Consider the following 27,049-nt stretch of genomic DNA (forward strand, 5'->3'; position numbering starts at 1 on the left):
TTATTGTGAGGTTCGGCCCCCGGTGGACCCTCCAGGGAACGTCTCACACCAGACGAGTGTATCCCCTATGTTTGCGTGGTAGAGTAATGGTGGTGTACGCGCAGCAACTGAGGCGGAATAAGGGGAACCAGCCCTCATTCGCCGAGGCAGATGGAAAACCGCGTAAAAACCATCCTCAGACTGGCCGGTTCACCGGACTTCGACACAAATCCGCCTGGCAGATTCGTGCAGGGGACCAGGCGCTCAGTCCCGCCCGTATCTTGGTTAATACGGCCCAGACCCTGAAAGTTTGTCAGATGAGTTAGCCCATCCCTAAGTCACGTTTTTTTAGGATAATAACAGTAAAAAGCAGATCACATGCGCTCTGCACTATCGACCAACCTTTCGACGGGTGACTGGTGATGATAACGACCTCTTTGCCTTATGAAGGTAGCATTTCCGTCAGGAACGGTCGCATTTTGCGGAAACTACTGTGAAACGTGTTTTTCAACCGTCATCTAAGATTAGGACCTTTTTAGGGTCAGTGAAGGATGATTTTGGTCTCGGTAAGGCGGGTTTCTGCCTTATTCCTTACAGTTGTGGCATGGCGTATATTGGTCAGACCATCATGGAAGACCGATATACCGAGCTTTAGCGTCACATACGCTTACAGCAGCCCAGCAAATCTGCTCAGTCGAGGATCCTTGCCTCGTCACCGGTCATCCCATGGAGATTTTGGCATGCCCATCCAGGTATTGGGATGATGTTATTATGGAAGCAGTTGAGATTAAAATATCAACTGTCTTATCAATGGAGATGTGAAATTTTTGCTTAAATTCTGTTTCGGAATCCTGTTGCCTCTTTGGTCAAACAACAGATCTACAGAGTTAATACTACCTCATCCGTTGGTTATTCACTATCGATATCTTCTGACCTTAGTCGTCTTTGCTTCTGTGATGAGTATTGTCAATGATGTTGTTGTGTATAATACCTTACTGCATATACTCTGTATACAGCGCTCTCTAGTTACATTTGCGCCTTTAAAGGGACAGGGTGCACACCTGTCGAAATATTGATGATTGTCGAAAAAGTCAGCCGCCTGCGTTCTCAAAAGGTCCAGTAGTTCTTCTTCACTTTCACAGAGGAAGGTCATGTCATTAATGAATCTTATAACCGATATGCTTTCACCCTGAATTTTAATCCCACTCCTTAAGCGTATTTTTTGCCCACGATTGAACAGTAGGTGCGACTGAACAGTAGTATAGAATTAATGAGATGTTAAGCTGATTGAGCGATAGTTCTCGCATTCGCCTGCCCTTGCTATCTTCGAGATATTGCGGATAATATTTTTACGAAAGTCTATGGCATGTCTCCAGACTCGGGGAGTCTAAAAATCAACTTGAATACCTGTTTGGTTGGCAACTTCCCTCAATTATTTTTAGAAGTGATGTTATCTATGCTTCCCAAAGCTCTTTTAAACTCTGACTCTGTTTCCTTATGCCTTCCATTTCAACTCTCCTTTCTTCTTCTACCACGTCATCAGTCACCTCCTCCCCCTCTTTCCACCAACCCATTCTTTCCTCTGCGTTTAACAGTGGAATTCCTCTCGCATTCTTAATGATTACGCTTTAATTTCACCGAATATTGTTTTGAGTTTTCTATATGCTGAGTCGTTCTTGCCGACAACCAATTCTTTTTAGATTGCTTCGCATTTTTCTGCATTCATTTCGCCAAAACTTTACTGCATCTCCTATTTCTTACGCATATTTCATGGCGTATATAGGTGGTCCTCTTCACAGGAATGATTACGCATTAATGCACCTCATAATAAGCTATCACTTGAAAATGGCACAAGACCAAAATCACGTCGTAAATAAATATATTTAACAACAACTCAGGCGGAATTAGTTGTCACTTCCAAAACGTACAAAGATTTGTACCTGAACTTCAATAAATACTCAAAAAGATTAATATGTAAATTTCGTAAACTAAGACATGGTTCAAATTCGGAAATCAGGGAAGGAGTAAAGCGAAGGCCTTTGTTTTAATTTAAGAAATTTTAATGTTAGATTTCCATATTTTTTCAAATTTTATACATATATTTATAAATTATCTCCCCTAAATCAGTAAAGAAATGTCTGATTCACATTTACGTGAATAAGGTATGCACCCACGAAAAAGTGAAGAAAAGCAGTTAAATTCAAGTCTGGAATGTTTAACTATATCAAGTTTTCTGATGACATAACACATTAGTATTATCAATTAGGAAAAAATTATGTTGTTTGCCGCCTTGATCTTTTTTCGTTTTTAATTTTACTGCTTGACGTGTTTCGGCTTAAGAAACAAATATTGTCAAATAAGACAGCCCGAAAATTGTACAGTTAATACAATAAAAAACGAAAAATTATATTAAAGTAATGTAGTTCAATTATAATCACAATCTCGTATTGATTTTACGCCATTTACTAAAAAATTTAAATAAACCAGTATAATGATTGATGACACTAAAACTGATCTGATGAAGCAGTGCTGCAGACTTGGTAGGATAAATACAGAAAATAATCGATGTCCAATAGAAATAAATGAGAGATTATCACTAATAAAGCGAGAATTGTATCTAAAAAAAATACGCACAGGTAAACATGGTAACATAGAAGTACAGAAATACTTCACAAATTCATTTGTGCGGAGTACACCTTTCTCTTGTATCCCCAGCGTCTACTTTTCATGTCTATAGAATATCCGATAGCAAGCAACACAAATGTTGATACGCCGAAAACTGACCACACCAAATGGATGGAGAGAAAATACTCTACTAATGCTACGAGAAGTATCGCGGACAGGAGTCTAAAAAGAGAAACAGAAAGAAGGAAGATGAAATTGTGTAGGACACATCCGTAGGCACATTGCCTCCCACAAAATATATTTGAAAGGAAGACATAAGCAGAGGAACAAAATAAGCCTCGACAAAAATCTAGTTTAGGTGCATCAAATTCGGGTAGTATTTCGACATTCCCTGTGTTAAGACGTGCACATAATTTTTTCCTTAATGACGAAGTTCAAAACATTAAATTATTTAAAAAGGTCTCATAATGTTTCACAATATTGGTGAGAAAAAGATGTACCGAGATAAAACTACCTAAACGTTAGTGACGTATCGCTAAGCCACCCAGTAGCTCTCTGCATGCTTTCTCGGTAATACATACGTTATTCCGTAGCCACTATTACATCTTTGAAAATCCGAAGACTTAATCGCCTTGAAAGCGGAGTCGTAATTGCGAGTAGCATCTAATACCGTACATTCTCACTTGCAAAAGGTCAGGTTGTAATTCATTACGGCTGTCATCGTTATTATTGACTTAATCTCATGGTCCCTTTACGGAATCGCGCACGTAAACTTATTTCAGGCATTAGGATTTACTGCGCTAACCGAGTAATGCTATATCATTATCATCGACCAGTAATTCTCCACTATGCGTCGCCTACACGGATATCTTGATAAATGAAGTCTTTGAAGAAAGCCGATATTTAATTGAGAGCATGGGAGATTGCCTCCGCAACCAGTAGTTACGGAAATTGTTCTGCCGTAATGCTGCGCACGTTATGTGATCCTATATAGCGGACAGTCGTTCATTGCCGCCAGTGTAACTTAATACTTAAGTATTTTCCGATCACCTTCCATTATAAGCTGGAATCAATGGACCCGTACTCTTCTACAGAGAGATTTTGATGCTCTTTAGGCTGCAGTCTCATTTAGAGCATATGGGTCAATATCGGTAGTTCCCTTGCGACGATAGCAAAGCACCGCCGCTTTATAATTGAAAATCTATATCTTCGCGGAGATTAAAGCCTGTCGGAACCAGCTGGGTGGCAGTGTTTAAGCCCCATGGCCTTCCAACAAGTGTTACATCCGAAGTCTTCTAGCAAAGAAACGATTAGAAACTCAAGAACTTTCCATCAGCACTGTACACATGGATAGTCTACACTTACAAATAGATACGTTTTATAGTCTATTTTGGAATAGACGAAACAAAAGTCAGCCAATAGGTTATATGGTCGATATCAGTGTACACAAGAATCAGTTCTACAGATTTTCGTGACTGATAGCATGAATGATAATTGAGCAACTGCATGATGGAATTGCTTGAAAATTATAACATTCCACTGTAACTATTAGTGACACATGTAAACTAAACAGTTTCGTAGAAATATATGATTTCCATCATTATTGCGTTTATTATTTATTGGCTCACTCTTCTTTACACGTAGTTGACGTGATGATAACAGTTTCAGCAATAAATTACCGCGGTGTTTTCTAAGAACCCGGCTAACTATTCTGTGTTCAACATAATTGCCGCCTGCAATTTCCATCAGAACGAAGGAGGCAGTTTCAGATACTTCAGAATTTCGTCTGGGATAACGTCGGTGTATTGTATTTTCACAGGGATGATGTTTACAGACCTTTGCTTCCACCCGCCTTTTACCTCATCTGCCAGATCCCCGTATTTGGCAAACCTTCTCATTGCACATGGTTTGCAATAATGGGTACTGGGTACAGCGATATCTATGAAGAAGGTGACCTGTTTCGCCTTATTGATTATAAACGAAAAACATAATATTGTGTATTTTATAAGAGATTAAGTTATTTAGCTAGCCAGTTTGCGGCTTACAAGACCATCGTAACACTTTAAGTGACTATCGTGTTCAAAGAAGTTACAATGCTCGTAAACAACTTTGTAAAAGATATTACTCATCTAGAGTGTTGTACGAACACAGAGTAAATGTCATCTGTGGCAATGCAGTGGTAATGCAATTAAAAAGTTGAAAGTTGAACATTAAACAAGATTTTCTACTGAGAAGAGACGAAAGAATCAGTTAAAATTGTTGTCTGTTACGTTGATTACGGAGAATTTTCTTCTTCTTCTTCTTCTTCTTCTTCTTCTTTTGCCAGTCCAGGATTAGGTCTTATAACCTGTTCGGCCTTATCATCTCTTCGTCGGCCTTCCCACACTCTATTCTATAAAAAGACTGTATTCTATCGCTTGTGGAGGGATTCTCTGAGGTGACACACACAATACATGCCGTTTCCAATCCGGCTTTCATTGGATTAATTTTTCAGTTACTGACGATACCCCCACTTCTCTCCTAAATTCTTATTTTGTCTTATCTTGTGCTGCTTATCATTTGTCTAAGGAACTTCACTTCTGACGTGTTAAGTTGTATTACGTATTTTCATATTAACGGCCAAATTTCCGCTACACATTGCGCTGTGAGTGGTGCAATAACACCACCAAATTTCATTTGTGTTTCTCTTCTCTTTATACCCTTTAACGTTCTTCTTATCGTATGTATTTCGATGTGTGATAATTTATTACGCCTTTCTCTTCTTCAAGAGATATTTCACAGCCTACATACTGGTTCAAAAATGATTCAAATGGCTCGAGCACTATGGGACTTAACATCTGAGGTTATCAGTCCCCTACATAGTGGAATTGGATACCTGCTCTGTAATTATGTTACTGACGATTCTTAGTTCTTATGGGGTAATTTCCAAAAATGCTATTGTTTTTGTTGCTGATATATCCAGGTTGTAATTTAGGCTTATGGTGTTTAATCTATGTATATTTTTACTTTGTCATCACTGTCCTGTATGATGTTTGTTGGCCAAAATCATATGATTTCGAATTTTATCGATCACAGTTCTTACACGCTGAGGTATTCTGTCCTTCATCGAGTCCCTGACCAGGCATTGCTGGTGCATTCTACAGCTTTGTCTTACTCCAAGGCCCATCTCTGTTTCTAGTATCAGCTCTTTGCCAGTATTTACTCTTATTTTGGTGTTTTTATATAAATCTTAGTATACTTTACATCTACATCTACATGATTACACTGCAATTCACACTTAAGTGCCTGGCAGAGGGTTCATCAAACCATTTTCATAGTACTTCTCAACCATTCCACTCACGAATGGCGCTTGCGAAAAAGAAACACCTAAATCTTTCCGTTCGAGCTCTGATTTCTCTTATTTTATTATGATGATTATTTCTCCCTATATAGGTGGGTGTCAACAAAACATTTTCGCATTCGGAAGAGAAAGTTGGTGATTGAAATAACGTAAACAGATCTCGCCGCAAAGAAAACCGCCTTTGTTTCAGTGACTGCCACCCCAACTCGCGTATGATATCAGTGACACTCTCACCCCTATTGCGCAATAACACGAAACGAGCTGCCCTTATTTGCACTCTTTCGATGTCCTCCGTCAATAATACCTGGTAACGATCCCGTACCGCGCAGCAATGTTCCAGCAGAGGACTAACAAGTGTAATGTAGGCTGTCTCTTTAGTGGGTTTGTCGCATTTTCAAAGTGTTCTGCCATCAAAGCGCAGTCTACATCTAAATCATACATTTATCAGATGCCTGGGGAAACCTCTTTTCTCCATTATTAACCAGAGCTTCTTTCTGTGAATGCAATCAAATGCTTGTTCGCGGTCGATAAATGCTACGTGTGTTTCTGAAGTCAATGCTCGTCTTTTCTTTATTCGATAATTTGTTACAAAATGAAAACGTCGTCGGCACAGGATCTTCCATCACTAAAGCCTACTTGAATCAGAGAAGTTGCAACGTTTTTCATTATTTTTTTACTGTATATTTTAAATGAGCCATCCAGAACAGTTATATCCCCGTAATCATCTGTGTTACCTCTGCAACACTTTTTAAGCGGTGAAATAATTTAAGTGCCTCTTCACTCTTTTAGTAGTTCACCTGTACGCCAACAGACGTTGTAGAGATGGAGCATTCTGAATTCTAGAAATGTTCCACCATACGTTACTACACTCCTGGAAATTGAAATAAGAACACCGTGAATTCATTGTCCCAGGAAGGGGAAACTTTATTGACACATTCCTGGGGTCAGATACATCACATGATCACACTGACAGAACCACAGGCACATAGACACAGGCAACAGAGCATGCACAATGTCGGCACTAGTACAGTGTATATCCACCTTTCGCAGCAATGCAGGCTGCTATTCTCCCATGGAGACGATCGTAGAGATGCTGGATGTAGTCCTGTGGAACGGCTTGCCATGCCATTTCCACCTGGCGCCTCAGTTGGACCAGCGTTCGTGCTGGACGTGCAGACCGCGTGAGACGACGCTTCATCCAGTCCCAAACATGCTCAATGGGGGACAGATCCGGAGATCTTGCTGGCCAGGGTAGTTGACTTACACCTTCTAGAGCACGTTGGGTGGCACGGGATACATGCGGACGTGCATTGTCCTGTTGGAACAGCAAGTTCCCTTGCCGGTCTAGGAATGGTAGAACGATGGGTTCGATGACGGTTTGGATGTACCGTGCACTATTCAGTGTCCCCTCGACGATCACCAGTGGTGTACGGCCAGTGTAGGCGATCGCTCCCCACACCATGATGCCGGGTGTTGGCCCTGTGTGCCTCGATCTTATGCAGTCCTGATTGTGGCGCTCACCTGCACGGCGCCAAACACGCATACGACCATCGTTGGCACCGAGGCAGAAGCGACTCTCATCGCTGAAGACGACACGTCTCCATTCGTCCCTCCATTCACGCCTGTCGCGACACCACTGGAGGCGGGCTGCACGATGTTGGGGCGTGAGCGGAAGACGGCCTAACGGTGTGCGGGACCGTAGCCCAGCTTCATGGAGACGGTTGCGAATGGTCCTCGCCGATACCCCAGGAGCAACAGTGTCCCTAATTTGCTGGGAAGTGGCGGTGCGGTCCCCTACGGCACTGCGTAGGATCCTACGGTCTTGGCGTGCATCCGTGCGTCGCTGCGGTCCGGTCCCAGGTCGACGGGCACGTGCACCTTCCGCCGACCACTGGCGACAACATCGATGTACTGTGGAGACCTCACGCCCCACGTGTTGAGCAATTCGGCGGTACGTCCACCAGGCCTCCCGCATGCCCACTATACGCCCTCGCTCAAAGTCCGTCAACTGCACATACGGTTCACGTCCACGCTGTCGCGGCATGCTACCAGTGTTAGAGACTGCGATGGAGCTCCGTATGCCACGGCAAACTGGCTGACACTGACGGCGGCGGTGCACAAATGCTGCGCAGCTAGCGCCATTCGACGGCCAACACCGCGGTTCCTGGTGTGTCCGCTGTGCCGTGCGTGTGATCATTGCTTGTACAGCCCTCTCGCAGTGTCCGGAGCAAGTATGGTGGGTCTGACACACCGGTGTCAATGTGTTCTTTTTTCCATTTCCGGGAGTGTATTTCGGAGTTAATTCCATATAATCGAAGTGCTTTTTTTTTCCTTAAATGGCTGTGTAATTCTGTAAAATCAGTTCGGTCTGTCTTTTTCCTCTGCTTAATCTTCTGTTAGCCCGTCTTCAGGTGGATTATACCACAATTTCTTATACAGCAAATGTATTCGCAATTGTGAATATGGACAACCATCAGCTGTGTAATGAAATAATGGCAATGAAAGTTTGTGCCAGGCCGGGACTCAAACCCGGATTTCCCGCTTATTGCGAGCGGTCGCCTTACTGGTTGGCAACCCGAGCGCGACTTAAGGCCACACCCACACTTCCATACGTCGTCAATCATGTGTCAACAAAAATGGTTCAAATGGCTCTCAGCACTATGGGACTATCTGATGTCATCATCAGTCCCCTAGAACTTAGAACTAGTTAAACCTAACTAACCTCACGACATCACAAACACCCACGCCCGAGGCAGGATTCGCACCTGCGACCGTAGCAGCAGCGCGGTTCCAGACTGAAGCGCCTAGAACCACTCGGCCACAGAGGTCGGCTTGTGTCTACAACCTGTACTCGTAAACACATTGCGTATATTCCCGTACAGGGGAGACATTTTACTTGAAAGTCGCTTGCGAGGTATTGACGGATAAATACGATATTGCAGTGCCTATGTTATTCATAATTACGATGCAAAGCTTTTTCGGATGTTCTTGTATGTCCAAAGAAACTGTGCATCCTATACGGAATAACACAGACACTACGATATCGTATACAATTTCTTATTGTGATTTTATCAATCCTGTGTTCCGCAGGAATGATATTGATTACATTTGCAGTATCTTTGTCTCCTCTTTTTAGCTACGTGATTAGTCTATACGCTATTTCCTCTGTACCGTGACTGTCATATTCAACTCAGCCTACAAATGTATCCCATGAAGATCTACGTGTCTTTCTTACTATTATTCTTTTTGTTTCATTTATGATTTTATTATATTTTTCTTGTGCTTTTTCAGTCTCTTTCTGCAAGCCTAAAAATAAGGGGTTGAAAGTCATGGATTTTTTATCGATTATTAACTACAACAGTGAGAGCTTCGTGTTTGTATTACAGCGGAGTCTTTCATTAATTGATACTGCTGCCGTAACTTCTCGTGGGTTGTAATATTGACATTATCATGCTATTTGAAATAAGCCATGGGTGTCAGTGTTCTGCATCCAGATTTAATGAATGATGTGGCATCAACATCTTCAACTTTTGTAGTCCTGTCTTTCTCAGTTGCGTGTAATATTACGGTATATTGATAATTTTGTAGTTCTGGATCGTCTAACTACAACTGAATTAAACACAATTTTCGTGCCATACGCGTTTCACTTTTATTCTCTGCGAGGCATTTTCAGTGTCAGGTCGGGTGGATGTTTTTCAACATATTATGTTTCTGTTCCATTTTTGGTGCTGTTCCTCTTCTTATAATTGCCACTTGGGGTTTTTCGTTTTCCACATTTCACAGCACTATGAACTGAGCACTTGTTTTGATGCAATGTTTTTGGTTGTGTTGCCGACAGTCGTATGTTATTGCCAAAGATCGAATTGCATCAGAACAGGTGTTCAGTTCCAAGTTCTGTGACATGTGGAAAACAAAAAACCCCAAGTGGCGGTTATAAGAACAGGAACAGCACCAAAAACGGAACAGAAACATAATATGTAGAAAATCGTCCACACAACCTGCCACAGAAGATGCCTTGCAGAGAATAAAGGCGAAACGCGTATGTCACGAAAATTGCGTTTCATTCAGTTGCAGTTAAACGGTCCAAAAGTAAAAATTATCGATGATGGGGTATCCTTTTCGGAGTGGCCGAGCGGTTCTAGGCGCTACAGTCTGGAACCGTGCGAGCGCTACGGTCGCAGGTTCGAATCCTGCCTCGGGCATAGATGTGTGTGATGTCCTTAGGTTAGTTAGGTTTAAATAGTTCTAAGTTCTAGGAGACTGATGACCTCAGAAGTTAAGTCCCATAGTGGTCAGAGCCATTTGAACCATTTTTTGGTATCCTTTTAATCCCCACACTTTCTGCAGCTCGATTTACCAGATGCTTCCAACTGTGGAAATTAGGAGTCTCAGTGTGAGTAAACCTTGGCACATCCACTAAGCGTCGATAAAATTGAATTTGTGGCATTCCAGTTCCAATCGCGCCTGTCTCCCTCCCACACCCACACCCCCCACACCCCCATCCCCCAAAGAAATTAAAAATGGTGTCAGATTAACTGATGATCAAACTGCTGAGACTGACAGCAGCGGAAAATGCTATATATACTTTCACTAATGAAATATTAAATGCTCTGAGTAAGCGGAAGTCACCCGTTGGGATTTTTTGTGATCTATCAAAGGCTTTTGATTGATGGCGTAAAATCATGGAATACTTCTAGATAAGCTCAAGTACTGTGGTATGAATGGGACAGTGCTCAAATGGTTTAAATCATACCGAACTGGAAGAGTGCAGAAAGTTGAAGTAAACAGTTCACATAATATGTAAAAAACTGGTGATTTCTCAAACTGGGGAACAATCAAGAAAGGGGTGCCGCATGGTTCGGTCTTGGGTCCTCTGCTGTTCTTAATATATACACACCTGGAATTTGAAATAAGAACACCGTGAATTCATTGTCCCAGGAAGGGGAAACTTTATTGACACATTCCTGGGGTCAGATACATCACATGATCACACTGACAGAACCACAGGCACATAGACACAGGCAACAGAGCATGCACAATGTCGGCACTAGTACATTGTATATCCACCTCTCGCAGCAATGCAGGCTGCTATTCTCCCATGGAGACGATCGTAGAGATGCTGGATGTAGTCCTGTGGAACGGCTTGCCATGCCATTTCCACCTGGCGCCTCAGTTGGACCAGCGTTCGTGCTGGACGTGCAGACCGCGTGAGACGACGCTTCATCCAGTCCCAAACATGCTCAATGCGGGACAGATCCGGAGATCTTGCTGGCCAGGGTAGTTGACTTACACCTTCTAGAGCACGTTGGGTGGCACGGGATACATACGGACGTGCATTGTCCTGTTGGAACAGCAAGTTCCCTTGCCGGTCTAGGAATGGTAGAACGATGGTTTCGATGACGGTTTGGATGTACCGTGCACTATTCAGTGTCCCCTCGACGATCACCAGTGGTGTACGGCCAGTGTAGGAGATCGCTCCCCACACCATGATGCCGGGTGTTGGCCCTGTGTGCCTCGGTCGTATGCAGTCCTGATTGTGGCGCTCACCTGCACGGCACCAAACACGCATACGACCATCATTGGCACCAAGGCAGAAGCGACTCTCATCGCTGAAGACGACACGTCTCCATTCATCCCTCCATTCACGCCTGTCGCGACACCACTGGAGGCGGGCTGCACGATGTTGGGGCGTGAGCGGAAGACGGCCTAACGGTGTGCGGGACCGTAGCCCAGCTTCATGGAGACGGTTGCGAATGGTCCTCGCCGATACCCCAGGAGCAACAGTGTCCCTAATTTGCTGGGAAGTGGCGGTGCGGTCCCCTACGGCACTGCGTAGGATCCTACGGTCTTGGCGTGCATCCGTGCGTCGCTGCGGTGCGGTCCCAGGTCGACGGGCACGTGCACCTTCCGCCGACCACTGGCGACAACATCGATGTACTGTGGAGACTTCACGCCCCACGTGTTGAGCAATTCGGCGGTACGTCCACCCGGCCTCCCGCATGCCCACTATACGCCCTCGCTCAAAGTCCATCAACTGGACATACGGTTCACGTCCACGCTGTCGCGGCATGCTACCAGTGTTAAAGACTGCGATGGAGCTCCGTATGCCACGGCAAACTGGCTGACACTGACGGCGGCGGTGCACAAATGCTGCGCAGCTAGCGCCATTCGACGGCCAACACCGCGGTTCCTGGTGTGTCCGCTGTGCCGTGCGTGTGATCATTGCTTGTACAGCCCTCTCGCAGTGTCCGGAGCAAGTATGGTGGGTCTGACACACCGGTGTCAATGTGTTCTTTTTTCCATTTCCAGGAGTGTATTTCGGAGTTAATTCCATATAATCGAAGTGCTTTTTTTTTCCTTAAATGGCTGTGTAATTCTGTAAAATCAGTTCGGTCTGTCTTTTTCCTCTGCTTAATCTTCTGTTAGCCCGTCTTCAGGTGGATTATACCACAATTTCTTATACAGCAAATGTATTCGCAATTGTGAATATGGACAACCATCAGCTGTGTAATGAAATAATGGCAATGAAAGTTTGTGCCAGGCCGGGACTCAAACCCGGATTTCCCGCTTATTGCGAGCGGTCGCCTTACTGGTTGGCAACCCGAGCGCGACTTAAGGCCACACCCACACTTCCATACGTCGTCAATCATGTGTCAACAAAAATGGTTCAAATGGCTCTCAGCACTATGGGACTATCTGATGTCATCATCAGTCCCCTAGAACTTAGAACTAGTTAAACCTAACTAACCTCACGACATCACAAACACCCACGCCCGAGGCAGGATTCGCACCTGCGACCGTAGCAGCAGCGCGGTTCCAGACTGAAGCGCCTAGAACCACTCGGCCACAGAGGTCGGCTTGTGTCTACAACCTGTACTCGTAAACACATTGCGTATATTCCCGTACAGGGGAGACATTTTACTTGAAAGTCGCTTGCGAGGTATTGACGGATAAATACGATATTGCAGTGCCTATGTTATTCATAATTACGATGCAAAGCTTTTTCGGATGTTCTTGTATGTCCAAAGAAACTGTGCATCCTATACGGAATAACACAGACACTACGATATCGTATACAATTTCTTATTGTGATTTTATCAATCCTGTGTTCCGCAGGAATGATATTGATTACATTTGCAGTATCTTTGTCTCCTCTTTTTAGCTACGTGATTAGTCTATACGCTATTTCCTCTGTACCGTGACTGTCATATTCAACTCAGCCTACAAATGTATCCCATGAAGATCTACGTGTCTTTCTTACTATTATTCTTTTTGTTTCATTTATGATTTTATTATATTTTTCTTGTGCTTTTTCAGTCTCTTTCTGCAAGCCTAAAAATAAGGGGTTGAAAGTCATGGATTTTTTATCGATTATTAACTACAACAGTGAGAGCTTCGTGTTTGTATTACAGCGGAGTCTTTCATTAATTGATACTGCTGCCGTAACTTCTCGTGGGTTGTAATATTGACATTATCATGCTATTTGAAATAAGCCATGGGTGTCAGTGTTCTGCATCCAGATTTAATGAATGATGTGGCATCAACATCTTCAACTTTTGTAGTCCTGTCTTTCTCAGTTGCGTGTAATATTACGGTATATTGATAATTTTGTAGTTCTGGATCGTCTAACTACAACTGAATTAAACACAATTTTCGTGCCATACGCGTTTCACTTTTATTCTCTGCGAGGCATTTTCAGTGTCAGGTCGGGTGGATGTTTTTCAACATATTATGTTTCTGTTCCATTTTTGGTGCTGTTCCTCTTCTTATAATTGCCACTTGGGGTTTTTCGTTTTCCACATTTCACAGCACTATGAACTGAGCACTTGTTTTGATGCAATGTTTTTGGTTGTGTTGCCGACAGTCGTATGTTATTGCCAAAGATCGAATTGCATCAGAACAGGTGTTCAGTTCCAAGTTCTGTGACATGTGGAAAACAAAAAACCCCAAGTGGCGGTTATAAGAACAGGAACAGCACCAAAAACGGAACAGAAACATAATATGTAGAAAATCGTCCACACAACCTGCCACAGAAGATGCCTTGCAGAGAATAAAGGCGAAACGCGTATGTCACGAAAATTGCGTTTCATTCAGTTGCAGTTAAACGGTCCAAAAGTAAAAATTATCGATGATGGGGTATCCTTTTCGGAGTGGCCGAGCGGTTCTAGGCGCTACAGTCTGGAACCGTGCGAGCGCTACGGTCGCAGGTTCGAATCCTGCCTCGGGCATAGATGTGTGTGATGTCCTTAGGTTAGTTAGGTTTAAATAGTTCTAAGTTCTAGGAGACTGATGACCTCAGAAGTTAAGTCCCATAGTGGTCAGAGCCATTTGAACCATTTTTTGGTATCCTTTTAATCCCCACACTTTCTGCAGCTCGATTTACCAGATGCTTCCAACTGTGGAAATTAGGAGTCTCAGTGTGAGTAAACCTTGGCACATCCACTAAGCGTCGATAAAATTGAATTTGTGGCATTCCAGTTCCAATCGCGCCTGTCTCCCTCCCACACCCACACCCCCCACACCCCCATCCCCCAAAGAAATTAAAAATGGTGTCAGATTAACTGATGATCAAACTGCTGAGACTGACAGCAGCGGAAAATGCTATATATACTTTCACTAATGAAATATTAAATGCTCTGAGTAAGCGGAAGTCACCCGTTGGGATTTTTTGTGATCTATCAAAGGCTTTTGATTGATGGCGTAAAATCATGGAATACTTCTAGATAAGCTCAAGTACTGTGGTATGAATGGGACAGTGCTCAAATGGTTTAAATCATACCGAACTGGAAGAGTGCAGAAAGTTGAAGTAAACAGTTCACATAATATGTAAAAAACTGGTGATTTCTCAAACTGGGGAACAATCAAGAAAGGGGTGCCGCATGGTTCGGTCTTGGGTCCTCTGCTGTTCTTAATATATACACACCTGGAATTTGAAATAAGAACACCGTGAATTCATTGTCCCAGGAAGGGGAAACTTTATTGACACATTCCTGGGGTCAGATACATCACATGATCACACTGACAGAACCACAGGCACATAGACACAGGCAACAGAGCATGCACAATGTCGGCACTAGTACATTGTATATCCACCTCTCGCAGCAATGCAGGCTGCTATTCTCCCATGGAGACGATCGTAGAGATGCTGGATGTAGTCCTGTGGAACGGCTTGCCATGCCATTTCCACCTGGCGCCTCAGTTGGACCAGCGTTCGTGCTGGACGTGCAGACCGCGTGAGACGACGCTTCATCCAGTCCCAAACATGCTCAATGCGGGACAGATCCGGAGATCTTGCTGGCCAGGGTAGTTGACTTACACCTTCTAGAGCACGTTGGGTGGCACGGGATACATACGGACGTGCATTGTCCTGTTGGAACAGCAAGTTCCCTTGCCGGTCTAGGAATGGTAGAACGATGGGTTCGATGACGGTTTGGATGTACCGTGCACTATTCAGTGTCCCCTCGACGATCACCAGTGGTGTACGGCCAGTGTAGGAGATCGCTCCCCACACCATGATGCCGGGTGTTGGCCCTGTGTGCCTCGGTCGTATGCAGTCCTGATTGTGGCGCTCACCTGCACGGCACCAAACACGCATACGACCATCATTGGCACCAAGGCAGAAGCGACTCTCATCGCTGAAGACGACACGTCTCCATTCATCCCTCCATTCACGCCTGTCGCGACACCACTGGAGGCGGGCTGCACGATGTTGGGGCGTGAGCGGAAGACGGCCTAACGGTGTGCGGGACCGTAGCCCAGCTTCATGGAGACGGTTGCGAATGGTCCTCGCCGATACCCCAGGAGCAACAGTGTCCCTAATTTGCTGGGAAGTGGCGGTGCGGTCCCCTACGGCACTGCGTAGGATCCTACGGTCTTGGCGTGCATCCGTGCGTCGCTGCGGTGCGGTCCCAGGTCGACGGGCACGTGCACCTTCCGCCGACCACTGGCGACAACATCGATGTACTGTGGAGACTTCACGCCCCACGTGTTGAGCAATTCGGCGGTACGTCCACCCGGCCTCCCGCATGCCCACTATACGCCCTCGCTCAAAGTCCATCAACTGGACATACGGTTCACGTCCACGCTGTCGCGGCATGCTACCAGTGTTAAAGACTGCGATGGAGCTCCGTATGCCACGGCAAACTGGCTGACACTGACGGCGGCGGTGCACAAATGCTGCGCAGCTAGCGCCATTCGACGGCCAACACCGCGGTTCCTGGTGTGTCCGCTGTGCCGTGCGTGTGATCATTGCTTGTACAGCCCTCTCGCAGTGTCCGGAGCAAGTATGGTGGGTCTGACACACCGGTGTCAATGTGTTCTTTTTTCCATTTCCAGGAGTGTATTAATGACTTGCCATTCTATATTCACGAAGATGCGCAAAGCTGGTACTTTTTTCCAATGATACAAATATAGCTATCACACCCAACAGACAAGAATTAACTGGTGAAATTGTAAACGATGTTTTTCAGAAAATCATTAAGTGGTTCTCTGCAAATGGGCTCTCATTAAACTTTGACAAAACACAGTATATACAGTTCTACACAGTAAATAGAATGACACCATTAATAAATATAGACTTCGATCAGAAGTCGGTAGCTAAGGTAGAATATTCAAAATTTCTAGGTGTATGCATTGATGAGGGGTTGAACTGAAGAAAAAAAAAAAAAAAAAAAAGGAAACTGAGGATCTGCTGAAACGTCTGAGTTCAGCTACTTATGCTATTAGGGTCATTGCAAATTTTGGCGATACACATCTGAGTAAATTAGCTTACCACGCCTATTTTCATTCTCTGCTTTCGTATGGCATCATATTCTGGGGTAACTCATCATTGAGTAAAAGAGTGTTCATTGGACTAAAGCGTGTAATCAGAATAATTGCTAGAGCTCATCCAAGATCATCCTGCAGACACTTATTTAGAGAGCTGGAAATCTTCACTGTAGCATCACAAAATATATATTCCCTTATGAAATTTGTTATTAACAATCCGAACGAATTCAAAAGTAATAGCAGTGTACATGGCTACAACACTGGGAGAAAGGATGATCTTCACTACTCAAGGTTAAATCAAACTTTGGCTCAGAAGGGGGTAAATTATGCTGCCACAAATGTCTTTGGTCCCTTACCTAATAGCATCAAAAGTCTGACAGATAGCCATATAGCACTGAAAAGGAAATTAAAAGAATTTCTTAATGGCAACTCCTTCTACTCATTAGATGAATTTTTGGATATAGTAAGTGGGTAATTTCCCAACCCCCACAAAAAAAAAATATTGTGTGTCATGTAATATTTTGTGTAATGTAATATCTTGTATGGACACCTTTTATTAACCTGACACGTTCCACATCATTACGAAGTGTCGTATTCATGATCTACGGAACAAGTACTAATCTAATCTAATCTCTAATCTAAGCGGAACTCTATCAGGACTCTTGCAAGTGGAGTGCGTACCGCACGCACGAACGCCGCACCTTGTGTCGCAACCTGTGCGTGAATCAGCAGCGGTGCAGTCGTGTTTGTGCCGCAGCCGGAGGCGGCAGGAGGAAGGAGCAAGGCAAGGCAAGGCAAGGCAGCAGCAGGAGGCACGTGAAAGTCGGGGAAACACGCGCTGCCCGCCTCGCCCACCTTTTGTCACTGGGGCGCGACGTCGTGCTCAGCACGGAGTTCCGCCGCCGGGCCACCTGCCACCTTTCGGTTAAAAATCAAAAGACAGTTGCAAAGCACGAAGGCGACCTGTTTGAGATTAAAAGAGCCCGGTTTCACACGAGCAACCTTGTCTCTCAATAGACTACAAGTAGCCACGGATCCAGGGGTGGTTCTTGAGGGGGCTTTACAGTTTGTTGCTGTCTCTCCTCTCATCCCCCCCCCCCCCAAACCCCTCGTCCTCCATCGTCCCGCCCTTCCGTGCAATATACCTTGCTGTCCGCCACATTTTTAATGTGGCACGGGTGCATACTATGTTAATAACAATATATAAAAATGGGTAGATTAAACCTGGACCGGAAAATATTCCAAGCATCTTAAGAAAGGCGGATGTAGAGAGGATAAAATACAGACTGGAAATGGGAAGAAAAGCGTTTCTGAAAAAGAGTTATTTGTTAACACCGCATATAGACTTCAGTGTTAAGAAGTTTTTTCTGAAGGTATTTGTATGGAAGTGAAACATGGAGGAGAAACAATTTAGAGGAGAAGAGAATAGAAGCTTATGAAATGTTGTGCTACAGAACGATGCTGAACGTCAGCTGGGTAGATTACGTAATTAATGAGGAGATACTGAATGGAATTAGGGACATAAGAAATTTGTGGCAGAACTTCACTAAAAGAAGGGATCGGCTGATAGGACACATTCTGAGACATCATGGCATCACCAGTGTATTACTGGAGGGAAGTTGCGGGGGGGGGGGGGGGGGGAGGAGGAGGAGAGGAGATAAAAATGGTAGAGGGAGAACAAGAGATGAATACAGTAGGCAGATTCAGAAGGCGGTAGGTTGCTGTTGTTAATCGGAGATGAAGAGGCTTGCAACCCAACTTATATCGTTAGTTTACAATGAAATGAACACCCTTAGCTGCTTACAGGCGTTGACGTACGTCAACGGGGACAGATGAAAACGTGTGCCCTGACCGGGACTCGAACCCGGGATCTCCTGCTTACATGGCAGACGCTCTATCCATCTGAGCCACCGAGGACACAGAGGATAGCGCGACTGCAGGGATTTATCTCTGGCACGCCTCCTGCGAAACCCACATTCTCAATGTATTGTCCCGCACTACATTTGTAGTGCCCCCGCCCATTATACTCATTACTCGCGGCGCGTTGCCGATTCCCGTAAGAGTTCGGGCACTGTTTGTGCCTTCGCACAGAAGAAGAAGATGGTCAAGTGGCTGGTGAGCCTTAACTATATATATATATATATATATATATATATATATATATATATATATATACACTAAGATGGTATCTGTTCTATCGGACATGCCAGAGATAAATCCCTGCAGTCGCGCTATCCTCTGTGTCCTCGGTGGCTCAGATGGATGCCGGCACGGTAGCTCAGCGTGTTCGGTCAGAGGGTAATGTGCCCTCTGTAATAAAAAAACTGAGTTAACAGATCAACAACGAACTTAAATGGATGTCTTACGACGTCCGCTCCGAGCAGATGCAACGAACTAAAGCGAGCAAAATGAAAATTTAAAACAAAAAAAATGGCTAGAGCGACTGCCATGTAAGTAGGAGATCCCGGGTTCGAGTTCCGGTCGGGGCACACATTTTCATCTGTCCTCGTTGACGTATGTCAACGCCTGTAAGCAGCTAAGGGTGTTCATTTCATTGTAATTTCATTCTAACGAGCTGCATGGTCACCGATGTTATCTGTTCTTTCGGACATGTCCGAAAGAACAGATACCATTTTAGTATATTTATATCGTTAGCATGTGAGGCAGGTGATGTAACTTGGGTTGCCTATCTTAAGGTGCATAAAATATCTTCCAGACCAGTCTTATTTTGCTCCTGCTTATAATAATAACACAATATAACAACAATAAAATATAATACATAAATATTAATCGTAATGATAATGTTTATTATATGGTTATCTCACAAACTGCGGTTCAGAGAAATACATTCTTTGAAAAGTATTTATCAGCAAGTGTGAGAAGTCCAAGTGTGCACCCACCAGTATCAGAATTTCACTTACAAGGGGAACACACCTACTCGTCATCACCGATTTCTTCCAAATTTATTGTATATGTAGGCTCGGCCAGAAATGGAACTAATAAAAGTGGGAGCTCCGGGTGGCCAAGCGCTTGGAAAAAAATAGCATTATTGGTGGGGTTCAGGCGAGGCATGAACCGATTACGTTAGCGTGGTTTGTAGTCAGCGGTTGGTGCAGGAGAAAGAGTACAGAACGCTAATCGGACAGTCTTGGGATCAGGCACCTATGTGGAAACTTCTATTTTATTTTTAATTTCTACGTTACTTATACAGCAAATAAACCAGAATAATGCTCAATAAATTGTATTTATTAAGAATTTTGATAAAAGGAATGAAAAGGAAACACAAAGGAAAATTTGGGATTGTAAATAAATTTCCAAGCAGGGATTGTAGTTATAGCCTCGCGAGGATTCTGCCAATACCTTTCGAAGAGGGGATTGTAATTAAAGCATATAGGTAAAAATGTAGCATTTTAACGTGTGAGAGACGCCAAGCAAATTACTGCTTCCCCTGTTTTTACAATGAATATGACCCCAGTGAGTATAATTTATCATCTGTAACTGAATAAAGGCTTCTAATTTTATATACTAAATTCTCCTGTAAGTCTTACATTCCCTTCCTGGAAATTTATTTCCAATCCAAAATTTTCCTTTGCCTTTCCTTTTCATGTCTTTTATGAAAATATTAATAAGTGCAACATATTGAGCATTATCTCCGTTTATTTGAAATGTAAGTAACGTAAAAACTGAAAATACAGAAATGGTTCGTCCTAGGGACTCTGTGGTGTCGTCCAAAGATAACTTTGCAGCACCAAAGTCGGCAGCACGTATCGATACCGCAGATATTAGTGATGTCTTGCTGCAATCCGCAACGATGAATGGGAGAAGCTGAAGGACACATGGCCTCTCTCTCATCACAACAACGCCATCACGAAGAGGTCAGTATAGAGCCAAGCATGGAAGCACGCTGCCCCTTTCGTAATCCCAGCTGAAGCACTCAACGTCATCGAGAAGGACTAACTTGTTTAGCCAGGTACCGCCGTGGAAACCGCTGCAGTCATTAAGTTTCCTCCATATGCTGCAGTCTTTGGCGAGCTCCTCCCGTTTTTCGCAGTTTATATTAAAAGCTTTCATATCTCATTTGTACAATCTTTAAAGTGCAATGCTGGTCTTCCAGGCGGTTTATTGGTAAATGCTATGTCACTTAGTGGCGTGCATCGGGAAATACGGGAGTGATGAATACGTAGTAAGTGTCCTATCCACCGCAGGCGAGGTTCCTTAAGAGTGACAGAGGTACTAGGTAACTTCGCAGTCTTTAAGTTCATCTCATTTGTCACATGGTCCCTCCATGTTAAGCCTAGAATATTTCGTAAGTAAGCAGAGAGATGAAAAAAAAGTTCCTGTTTGTCATATGACGGCCAAGTCTCACCACAAAAATATAATGCTCAGTTGACATTTTTGAACAACAAATAGTTTTTATTTCCAATCTGGACTCAGTGTTTTCGTTACGTTACGACACAAGATCGCAAGGGATCCACTAAGAGTTTAAAGATCATTACATCCTTGATAGACTAGTATTTTTGTGTTGACGGTAAGGTGCCTGTTGTCCCATTCGTAGTGCGTTCTATTCGGGAAGCTCCACACGAGGATATGGGGCTTGTACTAAAATTTCATTTTTCTTCAGTATCCGTCACAGTTGCGACAAAAACCGTTTCCTTATGTGACATGTTTCGGACGATTACGTCCATTTCCAAATAGTACTGTATAAAAGATTTTATGATATTAACAAGGGCACAATTACGATGTACCTCCATGATTGTACATAAAGCATTACAAAAATTTTATATCTTCGCAATGCACATTCCTATATACCTTACACGTAAATGCAATCATACAGTTCTCACCAATGTATATGTGAGTTTCCAAATATGCATTATTCCTCACCATTAAACATTACATACAGACTAACAGTTATTGAACAATATGAAAAGAAAACGTAAGTTAGTTACAAACTACGGCATGCACACTCTTTGTTCAACATGGCAACATCACTACAGATGTTCGCATTTTGGTTATGACATGTTAAATATGCCTGCCATCATTGGCGATGATGTGGCGCAGACGAATATCGAAATTCTGCATGACCTGCTGAAGTATCGGACCATCGGTGCTGTCGATGACCTCCTGAATGGCTGTTTTCAGCTTAGCAATGGTTTTGGGGTTATTGCTGTACACCTTCTCTTTAATATAACCCCACAAAAACGAGTCGCATGTGTTCAGATCCGGAGAATATGGCAGCCAATCGAGGCTCATGCCAGTGGCCTCTGGGTATCCCAGAGCCAGAATGCGGTCCCCAGAGTGCTCCTCCAGGACATCAAACACTCTCCTACTTTGATAGGGTCGAGCACCGTCTTACACGAACCACATCTTGTCGAAATCAGGGTCACTTTGGATGACTGGGGTGAAATCATCTTCCAAAACCTTCACACACCGTTCGGTATTCACCGTGTCATCAAGGAATATCACACCGATTAGTCCGTGACTGGACACTGCACACCACACAGCCACCCGTTGAGGGAGAAGAGACTTCTCGATCGCGAAATGCGGATTCTCAGTCCCCTAAATGTACCGTTTGTGCTTGTTGACGAACCATCCAAGTAAAATGGAAATGCCGTGTGGCTAGGGCCTCCCGTCGGGTAGACCGTTCGCCTCATGCAAGTTTTTCGAGTTGACGCCACTGCGGCTGCTTGCGTGTCGATGGGAATGAAATGATGATGGTAAGGACAACACAACACCCAGTACCTGAGCGGAGAAAATCTCCGACCCAGCCGGGAATCTAACCCGGGCCGTTAGGTATGACATTCCGTCGCGCTGACCACTCAGCTACCAGGGGGCGGACAACCAATCAAAGTGAAAGTGGGCTTCGTCGCTAAACCAAACCATATTCGCATCCTGTTCGTTAATTCTGTGGGCAATAGTGTTGACGAAACCCAGCCGCTATTTCATGGCCCTGTGGTTTAATGGGTGATGGCACGTTGTACCGTGACATTTTCAAGGGCAAATGGCCGGCAACAGCAAGGTACATGCACACGCCCATACTAATTCCCATCATTACCCGCGGCCAAACGTGCAGTTTGAACGCCTTAACGCAAACCGTTCAGAAGCTATGACGATTTTATTTCGTATAATTCAATAAATGTTACCCTGCAGATACAATATGATAAACCTCGTATGAGCATACATTATAAATTCATCGCAGTAAACTCCAGTGCTGAGCTATCCTAGTAGCCTAGTAACCTCTTCGGAGGTCGCTAGCAGTGGTATGCTACATCTTCACACGGAACTGAAACATTACATGCACAATTTTTACAATTAATTACCACTATTTACATTTCCTTTACATACACAATTCTGACATGTCACGCGTTACAGTAAAACTAAAGCAGCGCCACAATATGACGTGCCTAGAACTAAATATATGTCAGCCATGACCAACATAGGTTGCGATACTTTTTTTGTAAATTTTATTAAAGTACTCATCAAGCATAGATTGTTTAAACAGACACGCTTCTATAATGTCTTGCCCCTGGCACACCATTTCCTCGTATTAATTTGTCTGAAGACCAGTAGTTCATGCTTATACATATACCAAGTGGCTACAATTGTACTATGCTGCCGCGTAATTTTGGGTACATCAAGAAAATATTTATGAAAAAATTGCAATCTGCAAATGATGATGATGACAGGCGTTCTATTACGTGCCCCGTTCTCGACACGTCTGTCCTACAAGCTTACTTCATTTATTGTATGGTTACCGAATTACCTGACATTCACAATGTCTTGTTTATTATGGTAAGTTCCAAACCTAACCGGTTGGCTGACCTGTAGTCCAATCCTTATTTATAAATTAGACTATCTTAGCGCCCACTGCTTCATTCGCGTAGACTGTTTGGTCTGCACAGATGTTTTTGTTTATCTTTAACTGAATTTTTTTATGTTTTTCACTAACTGCAAAATACTTTAAACTTTTTACGTCAATTAAGGCCACACAAGCATGGCCTTTTCCGAATGTACTTCTACCCAAAAAACGATTCTACTAGCTGGAGTCGAACGCTTTTGTTATCCATACCTTTTGAGTTCTTTGGAAATCAAAACACAGTTTTCATAGATTTAGCTTCAAAAGTGTTTTAATATAACGAAATATTTTCATAAAAATTTTCATCATCTATCTCACCCCCTTGGACGTTAAGTTTCCAAAAACACTGTAACACGCATTTTTTCATTTCTAACCTAGAAGTCAGATACCAATTTCCACAGATGTAGCTTTAAAATGCTTTAATAGTATTTAAATAATAATTTATTTTCAAAATACACTTTTACCCACTATTTTACCACCTTAGTAGTTGAATTTCCAAAGTTTCTAAAGCATGCAGTTTTTTTTCTGACAGAGCAGCCAATTACAAGTTTGCGTAGTTTTAGCTACAAAATTATCTTGAAAGCGATATATATATATATTTAAAAAAACCTTTTCATCCCTTACTCCCCGCCCCCTCCCTCCACATGGATGGAATTTCAAACAGTCCCTTACTAAAAGATGGCGACAGTAAAATATCCTAATTTAATTTTCTCTACTTACAAAGCGAGGCCACGACGTTCAAACTTTGTACATTTAGTAGGCCATTAAAACAGCATGATTTGCAAGTAGTAAGGTTCACTACTCTGGCAATTCCGAGAAAATCGCAAGAGAAGCTAACCAATCGACCACAATGATTTCCCACGAGCATAATAAACGTAATCATAAACGCATAAAACGTCTGTTGCGGTTTTCTCTGAATTGCCAGATCAACGCACCTTACTACTTGCGCGTTATGTTGTTTTAATGGTATTCGTAAGCTGTACGAAGTTTGTACTAAATCCGTGATCCCAACATCATGGCCTCCCCTTGTTAGTGTTTTGGGTGGACGATCAGTTAATGAATGAGTGAGTGAGTCGGGACATTGCCACTTATATACAAAGATTACTATCTTTTTCGTTATCATAACTGCTAGTACAAAAAGGTCTACTAAAATGTTTTCCAAACAGGTCTACTAAAGTGTTTTGAGGGTTTATCAGCCTCATTGTCAACCACGTCTCCTTGGATCCGCGCCTGCGTTCCGTTGGCTGCCTGTGTCAATGCTGCCATTTGAAATGCATCGTGGAATGTTTTGACGTTCCGTTACGTGGCTCCTAGTGTGAACTCACCTTTCAGTCCTCGAGGATTTCCCATGACTGTGTATGATGCGCAGTAGCGGAACTGTAGCCGTATACCAGTGTCCTGCGGTCGCGTTGACATCTGGATTCACGCGTCTCGCAGAGTCATACCTGAGTGTGCAAGTCGGACAAAGTGCTTAGCGTCTTGTCTTATTGGGTGGGAAGCCACTAATTGGCAGGTGGGCAAGCAAGGCCGAGCAGTCGGCCGGCCAGAAGCACAGCTTCGTGGAACGGCGCCGCAGCTGTCGGCTAATTACAGCGCCCCAGAGGCCAGCTAAGGCTAATAGCAGGCCGGCAGCCGCGGCCGCGTCTTTTTAATAGACTCTGCAGCAGGCGCGCGCGCTATTCTTCACAAATTACTTAGCGCACAGTCGCTCCGGGCAGCGTTTGCAAATGATCGGCCCTTGCAGCCGGCCTGGCGCGCCGTATCTGGCGGAATTCACCTCGTCGGTGAAAGCTTCTCTCGATAGTACTGTCCGACGTATTTTGGGTCGCTTCGGACGATTAAAATTAGACATCTTTCTGTTCTCAGTGTTTCCAGTGGTTTAAAGCCGATAACATAATTGATGATCAACCCGATTGCTGTAATAAGCATTTTCGTATTAACAAAAAACGGACAAACACGAATCACACGAGTTATTTTTAAATGTAAAGATAAATCTTTACTGCAATCAGCTAATACATTGATAATAACATTAAAAGCTTCTTACTTACGTGTTAGTGATCGTATATCTACTGTTTGTACACCATAGAATATTGGAAAGGATGCCCAGCCATGTTCCAGAAAGTACATCTTTCCTTTACTGTTATTTCATTCCTCTCGCCGCAAATGGGTATTTCCATAAGACATAAACTATGGCTAAGAAGGTTTTCGCGACGGAGTCCTCGCATAAAAATTTTCCAGTTCACTTGCTGCGTCAAATTCGGATAAAATTTTATCCGAATTTGACGCGGCAAGTAAAACGTGAAATTAAACTTCCTGGCAGGTTAAAACTGTGTGCCGGACCGAGACTCGAACTCGGGACCTTTGCCATTCGCGGGCAAGTGCTCTACCATCTTTTTTTCTTTTTTTTTGTTCGCTTTCGTTCGTTACATCTGGTTGGGGTAGACGTCGTAAGACACCCGTTTAAGTTCGTTAATGATCGATTAACTCTGTATTATTATTATTATTACAGAGGGCAGCTTACACGCTGAGCTACCGTGCCGGCGTATCTGAGCTACCCAAGCACGACTCACGCCCCGTCCTCACAGCTTTACTTCCGCCAGTACCTCATCTCCTACTTTCCAAACTTCACAGAAGCTCTCCTGCGAATCTCATTTTGGAAAACGAAATATTAATGCATTACAACTGTTGGCTTTCTTTGTTATTTAAACTGAAACCGAAGGACTAAAAGACAAGAACAAAAATATACAATCTAAGACATAGGAGCCGAAGCACCACGAAGAAATTCTCAAATGCGACGGAAATCTGCAGACAAGATGTGCATGTACAGACAAGCAAATGATTACAGTTTCAGAAAAATTGTATGATTTGCTTCAAGAGAAAGAGCTCCACAGACTGACCAAGTCAATGTAGCGTTGGTCCACCTCTGACGCTTACGCAAGCAGTCAGTCAGCTTGGCATTGACTGACAGCTGTTGGACGTCCTCCTAAGGGATATCGTGCCAAGATCCGTCCAACTGACGCGTCGGTTCGTCAAACTCCAGAGCTGGTTGGAGGACCCAGCCCATAATGCCGCAAACGTTTTCGATTGTGGACAGATCCTGCGACCTTGCGGGCTGAGGTAAGGTTTGGCCATCACGAAGACAAGCAGTAGAAAATGTAGCTGTGTACGGGCTGGCATTGTCTTGCTGAAATGTATGTCCAGGATGGATTGCCATGATGAGCAACAAAGCGGTTCGTAAGAATATCGTTGATGTGCCGCTGTACTGTAAGGACGGTCATCAGAGTTCAGTTAGAAGCAGAAATCATCATTGAAGACAATTCTACACCAGTCAGTGACATTCCAGGCCGAAGTCTTCAAGAAGGGTCGTCGAGCAGATGCGCAAAACTATAGACCTATATCTCTGACGTCGATCTGTTGTAGAATTTTAGAACATGTTTTTTGCTCGAGTATCATGTCGTTTTTGGAAACCCAGAATCTACTATGTA

At 43.7% G+C, this 27,049-nt stretch overlaps 1 protein-coding gene and 1 non-coding gene across 2 annotated transcripts in view; one reads left to right on the top strand and one right to left on the bottom strand.

The window, feature by feature from the left end:
• Positions 1 to 27,049, top strand: part of LOC126456594 (protein lozenge-like) — a 739,855-nt gene that overhangs the window by 203,299 nt on the left and 509,507 nt on the right. The window lies entirely within an intron of this gene.
• On the bottom strand, positions 18,555 to 18,629 carry Trnat-ugu (transfer RNA threonine (anticodon UGU)). Its single transcript has one exon. It is a non-coding gene; the product is annotated as a tRNA-Thr (tRNA).

The sequence above is a fragment of the Schistocerca serialis genome, chromosome 2 (assembly GCF_023864345.2).
Source record: "Schistocerca serialis cubense isolate TAMUIC-IGC-003099 chromosome 2, iqSchSeri2.2, whole genome shotgun sequence".
NCBI lineage: Eukaryota > Metazoa > Arthropoda > Insecta > Orthoptera > Acrididae > Schistocerca > Schistocerca serialis.